Source organism: Pteropus vampyrus, unplaced genomic scaffold, assembly GCF_000151845.1.
Source record: "Pteropus vampyrus isolate Shadow unplaced genomic scaffold, Pvam_2.0 Scaffold70, whole genome shotgun sequence".
NCBI lineage: Eukaryota > Metazoa > Chordata > Mammalia > Chiroptera > Pteropodidae > Pteropus > Pteropus vampyrus.
Window position 1 is genome coordinate 6032779 of NW_011888851.1, and position 9937 is coordinate 6042715.

Genomic DNA, 9937 nt, shown 5'->3' on the forward strand with positions numbered 1-9937 from the left:
GCAATCCACTTACCTCTTCCAGTAGTTTTGAGGAGGAAGACTAGTTGATTAAGTCCAAGAAGCTTTTTACATGGTTGTTGATACATAAACCAGAAGAAAATACAGTGGAAAGGAATCTCCCTCCCAGAAAGCCTGCAGATTATAGGCTAGTTTAACATAGAGAAGTAAGTCTGCTTGTTTTTAGTAGAAGAAAATATATTGAAGACAGGCTGACAAGGTGGCCAGCCAAGAAAATCCAAATAGGAACACTCATTACCACACCATAACTAGAGAGTTGCTATTGAAAATAGGCGTAGTCTAAAAAGCATCCCCATTTCAAAAAACAAATTAAAAAGCATCTGTCTAGCCATAGAAATGGACCACTACTTAAATGTAGAACATTTACTCATCTTAAAGTAAATCTATTGAGAACACGTTTTACAAACATAAAAAGGTTCAATCAGGGGAGTTGATGTAAAAACTGTCCAAACCTATAAAGCATTTTCATAAGAGTTTATTTAAGCCAAACTGATGACATATACCAGGAAGCAATATCTCAAATGCTCTGGAGAATAACAATTTTGCAGTTTCTTTTATGCATTTTAAATTAAAGAGGAGTGAGCCCACAGACGGCTTCTCTTCAGCCTCAGCCTGCGCATGGCCAATCACCCTCATGCTAGGCGCATCCCACCACTGCTGAGTAGCAGCAGCCCTGGCCAGCCCTCAAAGCCTCCTGCACACCACCCCGCCCCAGCCTGGGTTCCGCCTGCTGCTATCCATTAAGTTTGCTGCTACTCCCATGGCTCACATGAGACAGATGAGGAGTTTGATGCTCTCTGAGTGACATACTTCAACAGGCCACATATTGATACCTGGCATAAAGGGGTAAACACACTTGTTGGCTATGATCTGGTTCCAGAACCTAAAATCATTGATGCTGCTTTGTGGGCATGTAGATGGTTAAATGATTTTGCTAGTGCTGTTCACATCTTAGAGGTTGCTAAAGACAAACAGGACCTCATAAAGAAACTTAACCTTCTGTCATCCAGGAACGAAGACCAACTTTAAATGGACTGAGAATCTCCACTCCAGACAAAGTGTAAACCCCATGATGGGCTGCCCAAGGATTTACTGATAATGCTACTTGATTGTAAACAGTCACCTGGAAATACTGATGATAACATATTATCTTACTTGAACAAGATTTTCTTTATTGAGTACCAAGCCATGTAATGGCAACTTGGACTTTAATAAAAAGGAAATGAGTTTGAATTGAAAATAAAAAGAAATTCAGGAAGGAATGTAAGAAAGATTACATGAAGGTGGAAGAAAACAAAGAGGAGATTGGATTACAGGATAGTTAAGATTCTGTGCTCTCTAGAGAGTGGTTACATCTTAGAAAGAGGGGTCTGACTGGGTGGTTCATGCATTAGGAGGGGTCTGAAAAGAGGCATTTTAAAGGTGTGTTAACCTAGGTGCAAATGGACAGGGCTTGCGTGAGGCAAGATACGCCTTTCACTAAAAGGTTATATGCCTGGGGCATGACTATCCACCATGACCTGCCCAGCTAGGAATTTACAATGTATTACATCACCTCTTTTTCATTCACAGGGGTGATTGGAGACAACATATCAATCTCCATCCATATCTATGAAATTCAGATAAAAAATTTGGAGAGCCCTAATGCACATCAGATAAACCCCAGGGTTTTGAGAAACCGTTTTAAAACCTAAATCAATTAAAGTTATTTGTGTCAACAAAGAACATCCAAACCTACAGAAGAATATTATAAGAATTTCTTTGAGCCAAATTTTTGAGAACATGCCCTGATGCAAGGTCTCAGCAGGTTGAGAAAATACTCCTCCGGAGAATGGCAGTTTCCAGTTCCTTTTAGAATCAAAGGAGAAAATGTAAAGAAGATACATGAAATTTATTAGTCATAGATTAAGGAGGCCAGAGAAAGCAAAGCGGGAAATCCCTAAGATTGGTTAGAAAGCAAAATGGAGAGATACAAATTTCTTTTACATTGGTGGGTACAGGGTAGGTGACATTTAACAAGTACAGCACATAGAGATGATATGCGGGCAACGAAAAAACAAGGAGGAGTTTTGGTGTCCTGGTGCTCTGGTGCCACTAGGTCTGTTTATGAGGGGTCTGAAAAGAAAATTACTCTGATATTTTAAAGATATGTTATTCTAAATGCACAAAAACAATGGACAGGGCTCACTGAAGGTAAAGATTAACCTTTCTCCAAGGCCCGGGGTGTGAATACTCACCATGACCTGCTCAGTTAGGAATTTATGATCAGACCATCCTGTGTGGTTACTTTTAGTCACTGAGCATTTCAGGCCTGCCATGTAGTCCCCTGAGCTTGCCAGGTCTGCTCTGCAGCTTCTTTTTCATTCACATTAGTATTCCTTTGCATGGCTGTCCTATCTGATATTTATACAATTTCTTCTTTTGCATTTGTTTAGTGTCTATTTTTCTCCAGTGTAAATAATGCTGTGATTAATACCCTTGTGCATACATTTTGGCATAATTCTTTGATTGTTTCCTTAGAATAAATTCCCGGAAACTCTGGGTCAAAGCAAAGACACATTTTTGAAGCTTTTAGTAGATATTGCCGAGATGCCCACCAGATATTCGAATAGCAGCTTAAGATTTCTTGCTCAGTGAGAGTTTAGGACTCTTCTCAGAGTAACTAAGAAAGAGATTAGATGAGAATCCTGGGTTTGAGACATAGCATTGCCATTTGTTAGCCTCGTGACCTTGGGCAAGTTATTTAATCACTGTTTCTCTGATTCTTTATAAAATAGGTTTTCTTAACTATAAATATCGGTACTCATCTTATAGAGTTGCTGTAAGCATTAAAATAAATTAATGTTTGTAAGGCTTTTAGAACAGGGCCTGGCTCATAGTAAGCCTTATATAAGTGTTCACTATTATAATTATCCCTGGTTCTTAGATTTTGGACTTCAAAAACCTATTAAAAAAGAATTAAGTCAGTCAATAAGAGATTGCCTTTATTTTTCACTTTTTCCAAATAAGAACATTCTTAAAAACCCAAAACATAAGCAAGATTTCATAGGAAAAAAATATATATTTTAATAACACTAAAAATTTAGGAAGAAGATAATGTCAGAATAAATAACTTTTATGATGATATCTAGCTTTAAAAGAAATTTTTTATATGATACTTATTTTTCTCATTCCTCCATGCAACAGTGAACATGTTATTAGTTCATTATGTTTGAGAACCACTGGACAGCCATATTCTCCAAAACCTTTATACTTCTATTTTTTTACTAATTAATAGTTAAAAATAAGGAAGAAAGAAACATTCTTTTATATGGCTCTGGAAGAAAATAAAAGTGAAGCTAAACCCAATTTTCTTGCCGGGACACTTGACATCTCTACCTTTATTCTGATAGAAGAGTCCCTAGAAAACTGTCGAAGTTGTCAATTTAAGAAACATCCAAACCCATAGAGAATTTTTATGAGTTTATTTGAGCCAAACTAATGACACAACAAGAAGCAAGATCTCAAATGCTCCAGAGAATGACAGTTTTGCAGTCTCTTTTTTACATTTGGAGTTAAGGAACTAACTAAGGAAGATTGCATGAAGGTGGAAGAAAGTAAATTACAAGATAGTTAACAATATGATGTGCTCCCTTGAGAGTGGTTTTGTCTCCAGGGGATCTAAAAATAAGAGACATTTCAAAGGTGTGTTAACCTAGATCCACTAAAATAATGGACAGGGCTTGCTTAAGACAAAGAAACCCTTTTTTAGGTCAGGGGTGTGACTACTCACCATGACCTGCCCAGTTAAGAATTCGTGATGGGATCACCCTGTGAGGTTACTTTTGGTGACTGCACTTGTATATACCCCCTCTTTATTCCCCAAAGAGGAAATGAAATTCCTAAGCACCTAAGAGCCAAATTATTTGTGGAAGAGCCACGACTCAAATTAACTCCAAGCAAGACCTGAAAAGAAGCACAGAAATGCTTAGAGAAAACATGTGAGCTGCACTAACAGCAGAGATATTAATTGATTAATCTGTAATTGTCCCCATCTTTGAAAAAATTTATTTGAGATAAATAATGTTATTTTATTATTTGTGGACCAGTTTTCTAAGTCATTCACTGGTTGTCAGGCACATATTTAACAAATATCTAATAATAATAACTAGCATTTGATGAGAGCTCACTAACTGCCTTGTACCGTGCACTACATAATCTCATTTCACCATCACAGCCATTCTTTGTGATAACGAAGTATTATTCTAATTTCTATTTTAAAAGTGAGAAAACTAAGACCTAAAGAAGTTAAATCATTTGCTCGAAGGTTATGTAAGCCCAGTCTTAAAAGTAAGACTCCACGGGTCTTACTTTTAACCAGTGTGCCACCCACTACAGGTTAAGGAATCTGGGATGCTACTGGACTCCCAGTGCTTTTTTTAAGGCTCATCTTATTAGCTTAAACCCTGACGGGATTCCATTGTTATTCTTCCGAAGCAGGATTTTACCAAAGGCTGATCTTATAAACATTTTTAGTTGTGTACTTCTTTGGAACGACCTCTAGGGAGACTTTGGGGACAGGCTGAATTTTTCTTTCATTTAGCTGATGGATTTAAGTTTTACTTTTCTCACCTGCCTTGGTATTAATAACAAGACCGTGTTCTTAATATTTTTGGCATAAATCAATCTGCTTAGTCCATAAACAATATAAAATGCAGTATGAAAACTGACCTAGAAAATTTCAACCTTAATATGTTCTAAATATGCAAGGTAAGCATCGACACTTACAAGACTATTGAATACAATATTCTAAAGCAAAATGATCTCAAGAAACAGCTCTGAGGCTTTTTTTTAAAATCAGAATCTTAAAGTCAAGATTGGATGATACTAAATCCCCGTTTGCTTATTAGCTCTTGTGAGAGAAAAATTTAAAGGAAAAGGAGTTTTCTCTTTTGGCACCAGTCTTCTTCCTATAAGAAATTTTGAGCTGTAAGATCTATTTTCTCAGCCCATCACCCATTTGAATGGAAAATTAGACTTATATTTACAATCATTACAGATAGTACTTTTGAAATAAGAACACTATAAACATATTGTTCCTTTAACATTGACCAAAATTATTAAATTGCACACATTTGTCCAATTGAATAAAATAATGATGTTTCTTAATTGCATTCAAATCAAACTTTTCTGTTTTGTGCATAACACATTCATGTTAAAATGGAATGGAATGAGAGAGTGGTGGTTTCAGGGAGGTAGATGGTGTCAAAACGTATAACCTCCCAATCCTAAAATAAATCCTGGGAATGTAACGTACAGTATGGTGACTATAGCTAACAATATTATATTGTATGTTTGAAAGTTGCTAAGAGAGTAGATCTTAAAAGTTCTCATCGCAAGAAAAAAATGAAATTATGTGTGGCAATGGATGTTAACTAATCTTATTGTGATAATATTTTTGCTGTCTATCTCTCTATATATATCTCAAATCATTATGTTCTACACCTAAAACTAATAAATATTATATGTCAATCATATCTCAATTTTTAAAAATGGAATGAAATGGGATCTGTAAATAAGTAGTAATATACTAAGGCATATCAGTCCTGTTGACATTCTCCCAGACTTATCACAACTCAGCAGAGTCCCTGGCCATAGTAGATATGACATCAAATTGTTGTTAAATGAATAAAAGAACAAATGAATTAATGTATAAATAATGAACACATTTCTCTGTCATTTATATCTTGCTTAATCCATTTTTTCCCAGGGAATGCTGTTTTCTTCTCTAATCCATCAACACTTGTCCTCGCTCAGAAAGCTGCACTAGTCTAACAAAACTTCCTTTTGAAAATTAAAAGCTAACATAATGAGATTCAGAAATCTATGTTCAGAAATTTTATTTTAAGTATTTCTTGTTTGCTGTGATTCTAGGAAATAGGCCTCAAGTAACAAAAATTAAAACAACCAATTAAGTTTAAAAGCAAACAGTTGTGTTCCCCATATCCACGGGTTTATATCTAAACTCCATAGAAAACATTTCCATTGTCTTTCCCCTAAATCATTTGAATGTTACTTTATCTAAGTCTTATAGTTTTCTCATGTATTCCCGCATGCCAATTCCATGCACTATTCATAAAAGGAAGCAGTAGCATAGAGTTGATGCTTCAAAATGAGGATATACTGACTTTTCCCCAATTTTATTTCACCCAGGTATAAGCACTCAAACGCTGACAAAAAGACAAGAAGAGAAAATGTGGTATGATTGAGAACTACATCTCATATATTGTTTTTTTTTTTTTAAACAATATTTGTGTGTCAGAGTGCTATATATTTGTGATCCCGTGTTTTTGGAAACACAGCTCTAGGAAATGTGAAATATAATTATATCTCCTAATTTCAATGAGGTTCACTTTGAAAAATGGCTAGACATTACCCCAAAATGTGAGTGAAAGCCAATTTTTGCTGTATTAAAAATGAGAGCCAAATTATTTGTGGAAGAGCCACGACTCAAATTAACTCCAAGCAAGACCTGAAAAGAAGCACAGAAATGCTTAGAGAAAACATGTGAGCTGCACTAACAGCAGAGATATTAATTGATTAATCTGTAATTGTCCCCATCTTTGAAAAAATTTATTTGAGATAAATAATGTTATTTTATTATTTGTGGACTAGTTTTCTAAGTCATTCAGTGGTTGTCAGGCACATATTTAACAAATATCTAATAATAATAACTAGCATTTGATGAGAGCTCACTAACTGCCTTGTACCGTGCACTACATAATCTCATTTCACCATCACAGCCATTCTTTGTGATAACGAAGTATTATTCTAATTTCTATTTTAAAAGTGAGAAAACTAAGACCTAAAGAAGTTAAATCATTTGCTCGAAGGTTATGTAAGCCCAGTCTTAAAAGTAAGACTCCACAGGTCTTACTTTTAACCAGTGTGCCACCCACTACAGGTTAAGGAATCTGGGATGCTACTGGACTCCCAGTGCTTTTTTTAAGGCTCATCTTATTAGCTTAAACCCTGACGGGATTCCATTGTTATTCTTCCGAAGCAGGATTTTACCAAAGGCTGATCTTATAAACATTTTTAGTTGTGTACTTCTTTGGAACGACCTCTAGGGAGACTTTGGGGACAGGCTGAATTTTTCTTTCATTTAGCTGATGGATTTAAGTTTTACTTTTCTCACCTGCCTTGGTATTAATAACAAGACCGTGTTCTTAATATTTTTGGCATAAATCAATCTGCTTAGTCCATAAACAATATAAAATGCAGTATGAAAACTGACCTAGAAAATTTCAACCTTAATATGTTCTAAATATGCAAGGTAAGCATCGACACTTACAAGACTATTGAATACAATATTCTAAAGCAAAATGATCTCAAGAAACAGCTCTGAGGCTTTTTTTTTAAATCAGAATCTTAAAGTCAAGATTGGATGATACTAAATCCCCGTTTGCTTATTAGCTCTTGTGAGAGAAAAATTTAAAGGAAAAGGAGTTTTCTCTTTTGGCACCAGTCTTCTTCCTATAAGAAATTTTGAGCTGTAAGATCTATTTTCTCAGCCCATCACCCATTTGAATGGAAAATTAGACTTATATTTACAATCATTACAGATAGTACTTTTGAAATAAGAACACTATAAACATATTGTTCCTTTAACATTGACCAAAATTATTAAATTGCACACATTTGTCCAATTGAATAAAATAATGATGTTTCTTAATTGCATTCAAATCAAACTTTTCTGTTTTGTGCATAACACATTCATGTTAAAATGGAATGGAATGAGAGAGTGGTGGTTTCAGGGAGGTAGATGGTGTCAAAACGTATAACCTCCCAATCCTAAAATAAATCCTGGGAATGTAACGTACAGTATGGTGACTATAGCTAACAATATTATATTGTATGTTTGAAAGTTGCTAAGAGAGTAGATCTTAAAAGTTCTCATCGCAAGAAAAAAATGAAATTATGTGTGGCAATGGATGTTAACTAATCTTATTGTGATAATATTTCTGCTGTCTATCTCTCTATATATATCTCAAATCATTATGTTCTACACCTAAAACTAATAAATATTATATGTCAATCATATCTCAATTTTTAAAAATGGAATGAAATGGGATCTGTAAATAAGTAGTAATATACTAAGGCATATCAGTCCTGTTGACATTCTCCCAGACTTATCACAACTCAGCAGAGTCCCTGGCCATAGTAGATATGACATCAAATTGTTGTTAAATGAATAAAAGAACAAATGAATTAATGTATAAATAATGAACACATTTCTCTGTCATTTATATCTTGCTTAATCCATTTTTTCCCAGGGAATGCTGTTTTCTTCTCTAATCCATCAACACTTGTCCTCGCTCAGAAAGCTGCACTAGTCTAACAAAACTTCCTTTTGAAAATTAAAAGCTAACATAATGAGATTCAGAAATCTATGTTCAGAAATTTTATTTTAAGTATTTCTTGTTTGCTGTGATTCTAGGAAATAGGCCTCAAGTAACAAAAATTAAAACAACCAATTAAGTTTAAAAGCAAACAGTTGTGTTCCCCATATCCACGGGTTTATATCTAAACTCCATAGAAAACATTTCCATTGTCTTTCCCCTAAATCATTTGAATGTTACTTTATCTAAGTCTTATAGTTTTCTCATGTATTCCCGCATGCCAATTCCATGCACTATTCATAAAAGGAAGCAGTAGCATAGAGTTGATGCTTCAAAATGAGGATATACTGACTTTTCCCCAATTTTATTTCACCCAGGTATAAGCACTCAAACGCTGACAAAAAGACAAGAAGAGAAAATGTGGTATGATTGAGAACTACATCTCATATATTGGTTTTTTTTTTTTAAACAATATTTGTGTGTCAGAGTGCTATATATTTGTGATCCCGTGTTTTTGGAAACACAGCTCTAGGAAATGTGAAATATAATTATATCTCCTAATTTCAATGAGGTTCACTTTGAAAAATGGCTAGACATTACCCCAAAATGTGAGTGAAAGCCAATTTTTGCTGTATTAAAAATGCAATATTCAATCAAATTAGAGGTTGATTTCATGAGAAATGTCATTCTTCTTCTTTGAATCTCATAAAACACACACACACACCCTGGGGAATACTTAACAAGAGGTAAGCTCTAAAATTGAAGAAGCTGTAGAAAATATAATGATGCACCTGAAAATAGTTTTCATTCTCTCCTTTGTGTGAAATTCAATCACATAAAAAGCAAACAAATGGAGCAAACAATGAAAATGGCACATGGGATTTTTTTTCAATTACTATAAACAGCATTCTCTAAAACAAAAAGACCATTTATGTAGTAATTGCATCTAATGATATGCATTGTTCTCCTGTCAGGCTATTTCTGATTTAAAAGATGCTTTCTTTGGAATTTCGTACCATTACACTCAGCCATTAACTCCTTTATAACAAGAAACGAGCTCTCCCCATAAATGCAAACTCAATAATAATCTACTCTCATCTTGATCTGTCTACTAAAAAAAATTCAAAACTTCAAAACTTACAGTACTATGAAAGACATATGGTATTTACATTTTTCCGGACATACTTCATTGAGCCTACTGTGACCATTCTAAAGCAGCAAAAATGGAAAGTATGACATCTTATTGCTTTAACTAATGTATTGTTTTAGAATAAAAAAAAAGAGCTGCTCTAATGTACAAATGCAGCCTTCATAAAATTCCCAAAACATACATCTATCAGATTAATCTTCTAGAAAATTAAAATATTAAAATTTTCTTTGTATTCTTTTACATAACAATCTCTCCTTATATTTAAAAGATGAATCAAGAACAATTAAAATTTTGCTCCAAAATACAAAATAACTAATACATCTCTGGATAACACATGTCCAGGAGAATGACACCAAGAGGGATTTCCTTAATTTAAAAGATATGTATA

General features: G+C 34.3%; 1 pseudogene; it reads left to right on the forward strand.

The window, feature by feature from the left end:
- Window positions 1-652: 652 nt before the first annotated feature.
- On the forward strand, window positions 653-1082 carry LOC105293272 (annotated as a pseudogene).
- Window positions 1083-9937: the final 8855 nt, after the last annotated feature.